Genomic DNA, 7,281 nt, shown 5'->3' with positions numbered 1-7,281 from the left:
GAATGACAAGTTGATCAAGATGGAGCACATGCGGCGAGGATGGCGACGTGCGTATAAGGCTTGGACGAGTCTGGAGCGCGTCGTGGCAGGATCATGCAAACACATGGCGTCAAGAAAAGCACGGACAAGTGCGGGGCGGTCACGACGCAGGGTGGAGCATGGTTGCAGTCGGATAATTTTGGCTGGGTCGGACTGGACTGTCTGACGGATCGATGGGGATGTCGGTCAAAGCAGAAGACGGCGGTGATTTCGGCGACGACGACATAGGAGCGTGATGCTGATGGTGGTCGACTTCTGGGGCGTGGAAACACATGGTGCAGGCCTGAGGGCTTGTGCGGCTTCGACAGACTATGGCGCAGGGTTGATTCAAGGCAGTGTACACATGAGAGCTTGAAGTCAACAGGGCGCGGGGGTGGCATGTACAACCACCATGGAGTCATGTTGAAGGTGGAGTTGGAGTCTGATGGGTGACTTCACTCTGAGCTGATGGAGGGGCTATGGCGTAAGTTAACGGAGAGTCGAAGCCTATTTCAGCGGGATAGCGAGAGACACGTGGATCGGACTGGGCGCCAGTGGTCTGATGGAGGTGTGATACTCGGCATCGGTCGGTGATGATCGATGGTTCTCTGCAGTGAGAGTTGAGACAGTGGGGGCTAGCTACCCGGGAGACTCGACCAGGACAGCAGAGGCTCGACGCGGTGATAGCGGCGAGGCGTGCGGTAAGCACGGGACACAGCGACAGGCTAGGGCACCAGTGGTCAGATATATTGTTAGACAAAGTGTGCAGGGGGTGCTGAAGCAGTGTTGACGAGTACCAGATTCAATTTGGTGACTGGGTCTATCGGTGCCGGTTGATGGACAGGAGTTGACCATGGAGAATCTGAGAAAGTGGCGGAAAGTCTAAAATTGTCAAAACAGAGAAAGTACATGGCCGTATATTCTGTGGTGCTCGATGCACATGGCAAAGTGTGGATGACAAGACAGAAGGAGGCGGAGTGCTATAGCTTTGGGACATGCCAGAGACTATCCGTAAAAGGGGTGAGACAACTGTGAATTTGACTCAGGGTGACACAGGGCGATGGTGAAATTCCTTCAAGTTTCAGACAAGCAGTCAAGAAAGAGCGGTGACGTTGAGTTCAGGTAACTCTTATATGTGGCGTCCAATATGTGAATTGTTCATTTTCATGCAGACAGTGGTCGGTGTGTGATGGTGTTGAACGGATTCTCCAAAAGTTGGGAGCACAAAGTAGAGTATTGAGGAACTTAATTTTGCTCGAGTGTTGACTGTGAAGAAGACGAGAAGGGACTACAATTGCAGGTGGAGTCACATGGAGTCTGGGAGTAGCAGCGGTGCTCATGGTGTATCTCAAGTCCAATGTACATGGAGGTTCGACGCACGGACGAATTCAAGGTGGTGGAGAATATTCGCCAAGGTGGAGTTTGTTAGAGTTGTGTCGTTATTGTACAAGTTAGGTTACAGTTGGACTTGGAGTCGTACGGTGTGTAGACAGGGTAGGAGTTGTGTCCTAATAGGACACTTGTATCCTAGGCCTCTCATATATATCAGAGGTAGACACATGATGTAACCTATGCCAACATAATAGCACGGGCACGCGGGGGAGCCGGCGGCGTGTGCCGGCGCCCGGGCGACCAGGGTGCGGTATTGTGACGGTGTCATGGGGAGGAGCGCCCGTAGTCATGCCCCGGGGATGTAGCCATATCAGTGAACCTCGTTAACAAATCTCGGTGTCATGCCTCATGTGATTGCTTGCTCCTCAATAGATAGATGGAGTGCCTCGGATTATTCTAACAAGTGGTATCATGAGCAAGGTTTGAAGAGGTCGCTGATTGTTGATCTAGAGGAAACGACAAAGACCGGCGGATGGTCATGGTGAACGTGCGGGTTTGCACGATTTCATAAGGACCTCGGCAATGTTCGGAGATCGTCGGGTGAAAAGCAGTCGGCAGATCGGCACGCATGATCGGATTGGACTCAGCGCAATAGCATGCATCAGATGTTATTCGGCGGCGGTGTGTTCTGGTTGAGGACTCGCGAGATGGGATCTGATCGGTGCAGCGGTGTAATGCATGGAGCGACAAAGGGCTAGCCAGCTAGGGCAGCGGTGCGTCGCGTGGCTGGCAGCTGAGCGAACGCGTGGAGAGCTTTGGCTCGAGGCGGAGGCCCGGCGGTAGTAGTAGCCAGGAGCGGCTGGGCAAGGCCCATGTGGCAGGCGCGGAGCTGAAGTCCAGGAGCACCTGCGTACAAGATGCAAAGCGTGGGATTTGTTGGATAAAAAAAGGCGTCAGATGTGGTGTACTTGCCATCGGGTGCTTGAGAGAAAAAGGAAAAAGGAAAGTTTGGGTCAGTTTGTGCCATCTTTGGGCACGGGAGGCTGCCACTGATATGTCGTTTTTTGGTGTTTTCTCTGTGTTACATGATGGCAGCGGTCAATACACTGCAGAAAATAAGGACGCGGAGACGCATATCCATGGGAGATCAATGTCAATTGGTAGCTGGATCGATGTTTATTTTGCGGAATGCCAAGTTGATCAAGATGGAGCACATGCGGCGAGGATGGCGACGTGCGTATAAGGCTTGGACGAGTCTGGAGCGCGTCGTGGCAGGATCATGCAAACACATGGCGTCAAGCAATGCACGGACAAGTGCGGGGTGGTCACGACGCAGGGTGGAGCATGGTTGCAGTCGGATAATTTTGGCTGGGTCGGACTGGACTGTCTGACGGATCGATGGGGATGTCAGTCAAAGCAGAAGACGGCGGTGATTTCGGCGACGACGACATAGGAGCGTGATGCTGATGGTGGTCGACTTCTGGGGCGTGGAAACACATGGTGCAGGCCTGAGGGCTTGTGCGGCTTCGACAGACTATGGCGCAGGGTTGATTCAAGGCAGTGTACACATGATAGCTTGAAGTCAACAGGGCGCGGGGGTGGCATGTACAACCACCATGGAGTCATGTTGAAGGTGGAGTTGGAGTCTGATGGGTGACTTCACTCTGAGCTGATGGAGGGGCTATGCCGTAAGTTAACGGAGAGTCGAAGCCTATTTCAGCGGGATAGCGAGAGACACGTGGATCGGACTGGGCGCCAGTGGTCTGATGGAGGCGTGATACTCGGCATCGGTCGGTGATGATCGATGGTTCTCTGCAGTGAGAGTTGAGACAGTGGGGGCTAGCTACCCGGGAGACTCGACCAGGACAGCAGAGGCTCGACGCGGTGATAGCGGCGAGGCGTGCGGTAAGCACGGGACACAGCGACAGGCCAGGGCACCAGTGGTCAGATATATTGTTAGACAAAGTGTGCAGGGGGTGCTGAAGCAGTGTTGACGAGTACCAGATTCAAGTTGGTGACTGGGTCTATCGGTGCCGGTTGATGGACAGGAGTTGACCATGGAGAATCTGAGAAAGTGGCGGAAAGTCTAAAATTGTCAAAACAGAGAAAGTACATGGCCGTATATTCTGTGGTGCTCGATGCACATGGCAAAGTGTGGATGACAAGACAGAAGGAGGCGGAGTGCTATAGCTTTGGGACATGCCAGAGACTATCCGGAAAAGGGGTGAGACAACTATGAATTTGACTTAGGGTGACACAGGGCGACGGTGAAATTCCTTCAAGTTTCAGACAAGCAGTCAAGAAAGAGCGGTGACGTTGAGTTCAGGTAACTCTTATATGTGGCGTCCAATATGTGAATTGTTCATTTTCATGCAGACAGTGGTCGGTGTGTGATGGTGTTGAACGGATTCTCCAAAAGTTGGGAGCACAAAGTAGAGTATTGAGGAACTTAATTTTGCTCGAGTGTTGACTGTGAAGAAGACGAGAAGGGACTACAATTGCAGGTGGAGTCACATGGAGTCTGGGAGTAGCAGCGGTGCTCATGGTGTATCTCAAGTCCAATGTACATGGAGGTTCGACGCACGGACGAATTCAAGGTGGTGGAGAATATTCGCCAAGGTGGAGTTTGTTAGAGTTGTGTCGTTATTGTACAAGTTAGGTTATAGTTGGACTTGGAGTCGTACGGTGTGTAGACAGGGTAGGAGTTGTGTCCTAATAGGACACTTGTATCCTAGGCCTCTCATATATATCGGAGGTAGACACCTGATGTAACCTATGCCAACATAATAGCACGGGCACGCGGGGGAGCCGGCGTCGTGTGCCGGCGCCCGGGCGACCAGGGTGCGGTATTGTGACGGTGTCATGGGGAGGAGCGCCCGTAGTCATGCCCCGGGGATGTAGCCATATCGGTGAACCTCGTTAACAAATCTCGGTGTCGTGCCTCGTGTGATTGCTTGCTCCTCGGTAGATAGATGGAGTGCCTCGGATTATTCTAACAAGGCGCTGCCGCCGACAGCCGCCACCACGGACGAGGAGCACGAGCATCCCACGCTGCACATGCACAACGCGGCCAAGGTCATCCCGGCGCTGCCACTCGAGACGCGGTGGCCGCCGTTCGCGCTCCGCCTGTACCGCGGCTACTAGCTGGCTGAGCGGTTCCTGCCGGCGGTCGCCGCCTTCAACGACCACTTCGAGCCGGCCCTCAGCGCCACGGACGTGCTCCTGGCCACCTGCCCCAAGTCCGGCACCACGTGGCTCAAGGCCCTCGCCTTCGCCACCGAGCACCGCGCCGCGCACCCGCCGTCGTCGCCAGACCACCCCCTCCTGCGCCGCAACCCGCACGGTTGTGTCATGTTCCTCGACGCCATCTTCGACCGCCCCGTCGCCGATGCGCGGGAGGTCCTCGCCGCCTACCCGTCCCGGCCGCGCGTCTTCGGCACCCACTGGGCCTACTCCCAGCTGCCGGAGCGCGTCACCGCTGGATGCCGCATCGTGTACCTCTGCCGGGATCCCAAGGACGTGATGGTGTCCAGGAACTGGTTCCTCAAGAAGTTTCTCCCCCACGACGCCGGCGACCTCGAATTCATGGAGCTCTTCGAGGTGTTCTGTGAGGGACGCAACGGGTACGGACCGGCTTGGCAGCACGCCACCGAGTACTGGGAGGCGAGCGAGGGACACCCAGACAAGGTGCTCTTCCTCAGCTACGAGGAGATGCTGCGCGACCCTGTCGAGAATGTCGGAAAGCTCGCGCAGTTCCTGGGGTAGGAAAATATCCTATGGAGCTTAGGCTCATGGACACCCCCTTATCTAGCCATTCAATTCTGCATCGCGATTCGTGCAAGTATTTTTTTTCTCTTTTTCGTTTCTCACATATAGTTTAACTTATGAACTTCATAATTTTTTAGCACAACAGAACATTCTTACTAGAATGTGGGAAAAATACTTTCAGATTTTTTCGCGCATCATAAATAATAGAAAATCTCATTTTCTATATTTTTCTTGGACAAAAAAATCTGAAAGTTTTATCACACATTGTTCTAAGAATGTTTTGTTGTCCTGGAGAGTTTCAAGTTCATTTGTTGTTTTGTTTTGAAGAAACAAAAAAGAGAAAGTTTTCATGTAGTAAGTTTGTAGTAAGTTAGTTGTGTAGTACAGATCTCAAAGCAACATTAGATGGTGAGAATATGAGGTGTCCAGGAGCCCGTGCTTTAAAAATCCGCGTCTGGAACCCGTTCACATCGGCGGAGGAGGACCCCGGCGTGGTAGAATCCGTGGTGGAGCTGTGCAGCCTGGAGAAGCTGAGTAACCTGGAGGTGAACAAGAACGGCGCGCCGGCGCTGGCCGTGCCCAACAACGCCTTCTTCAGGAAGGGGGTGGCCGGCGACTGGCGCAACCACATGACGCCGGAGATGGCGGCGAGGCTGGACGCCATCGTCGATGACGCCCTGCATGGCACAGGGTTTTCATTCGTCCACTCCGGCCACGCGGCGGAGCACCACGGGACCGGCGCCGGAGCACCATAGATCGTTCGACGGCCCAAGAAAAAAAAAGAATAACATGATGCGATCAATGCAGGTCGGGTTTCCATCTGGATTGAATCAAGCAAGACTATAGTGTTCTGTATTCTGCAGTTTGAGCTGGATCGGATGTGATCTATCTACTTATATATCATGTACTGTTTCTCTAATGTAATGTCTGAATTACTAGTACATTGGTAAGAACAAGTATTACATCAACACCTTCCAGAAGGGGAATGAATGCAGCTAATTAAGCTAAACCGTGCTCATTTGTTCAATTTTCAAAACCTTCATATGCAGCTTATTATTATGTTTTGCTTACCATGTCATGTCAAGAAGGGGAATAGATGCATTTTCCAGAGGGTTCTGCTGGTTGTTGATCATTTGGCTTGACCGTCATGCCGGCCTTCCAAGAAACCTCGAGGAAACCTCAAGGAAACCATTCATTATCGGGAAGTGTTTGGGGACGGTGCGCCGGCCGAAGCGCTCGGCCGGTCTCTTCCTTTTTTTCACGCGCGGGACACGCTGGCACGCGCGCGCTTAGTTGACCGAAACGTTTTTCTTTCTTTTCTTTCTTTTTCTTTGCTTCTTCTTCCTTCAGCCTCCGCCTGATCCCATCTCGCCTCCTCCATTGTAGCGCGTGGAGCAGCTCGCCGTCGCCCATGGATGAAGAGGTTGCAGCCCCGCTCTCATTCCCACCTCCTTTTTCTTCCTTCTCCCTCTCTTCCCTCTTCCTCCTCCTCTCTTCCCCTTTTGTTGCAACCGGCGACAGGCAAAACGCCGGGAGGACCGAGGTGCCCGTGCTACAACCATGGCCACGGGGGAGGAGCTGCAACCGCGGTACTGGGAGAGTTGCAAACGGCGTTTCCCCGTGCTACAACCATGGACACAAAAGCTACATCCAGTAGATAAAAAAGTTTCAACCAGACAACGAAATGCAGGAAAAGTTACAACCGTTTTGACAAAAAGCTTCAACCCGCGGATGAAAAAGCTTCAAACAGAGATTGAGAAAATCCTCCTCGACGACGACCACGACGTCTCTCTGTGTGTTTTGTTGCAACTGCAGATTAAAAAGCTGCAACCCTTTGTGAAAAAAGCTTCAAGCTCAGGTGAAAAAAGCTTCAATTGGCATGGTGGAAAGCTTCAATCCGCGAGAAAAGCTTCAACAGGCATAGAGAAAAGCTTCAACCGATGAGATAAAAAGCTTCAACCTGACTCGTCAATGGCAGCGAGCGGCGACGTTGAGAGCTGCATCGGCGACACGACAGTGCAACGACAATGGAGGCTGCTAGGTGTTGCAACGACAGGGGGTGCCGGTGTGCTTCAAGACGGCGCCATTTTTTGCTACAAGGGGGGCTTTCTGCTGGACCGGGGGGTGAGTATGGATGATGCGATAGCGACGGGGACGGCGATT

At 53.0% G+C, this 7,281-nt stretch overlaps 1 pseudogene; it reads left to right on the top strand.

The window, feature by feature from the left end:
- The first annotated feature begins 2,748 nt into the window (after positions 1 to 2,748).
- LOC119310061 lies at positions 2,749 to 5,873 on the top strand (annotated as a pseudogene).
- Positions 5,874 to 7,281: the final 1,408 nt, after the last annotated feature.

This window comes from Triticum dicoccoides, chromosome 5B (assembly GCF_002162155.2).
Source record: "Triticum dicoccoides isolate Atlit2015 ecotype Zavitan chromosome 5B, WEW_v2.0, whole genome shotgun sequence".
Classification (NCBI taxonomy): Eukaryota; Viridiplantae; Streptophyta; class Magnoliopsida; order Poales; family Poaceae; genus Triticum; species Triticum dicoccoides.
Note: the sequence above shows the minus strand (reverse complement) of the source record. Positions and strands in the feature narration are given on the sequence as shown.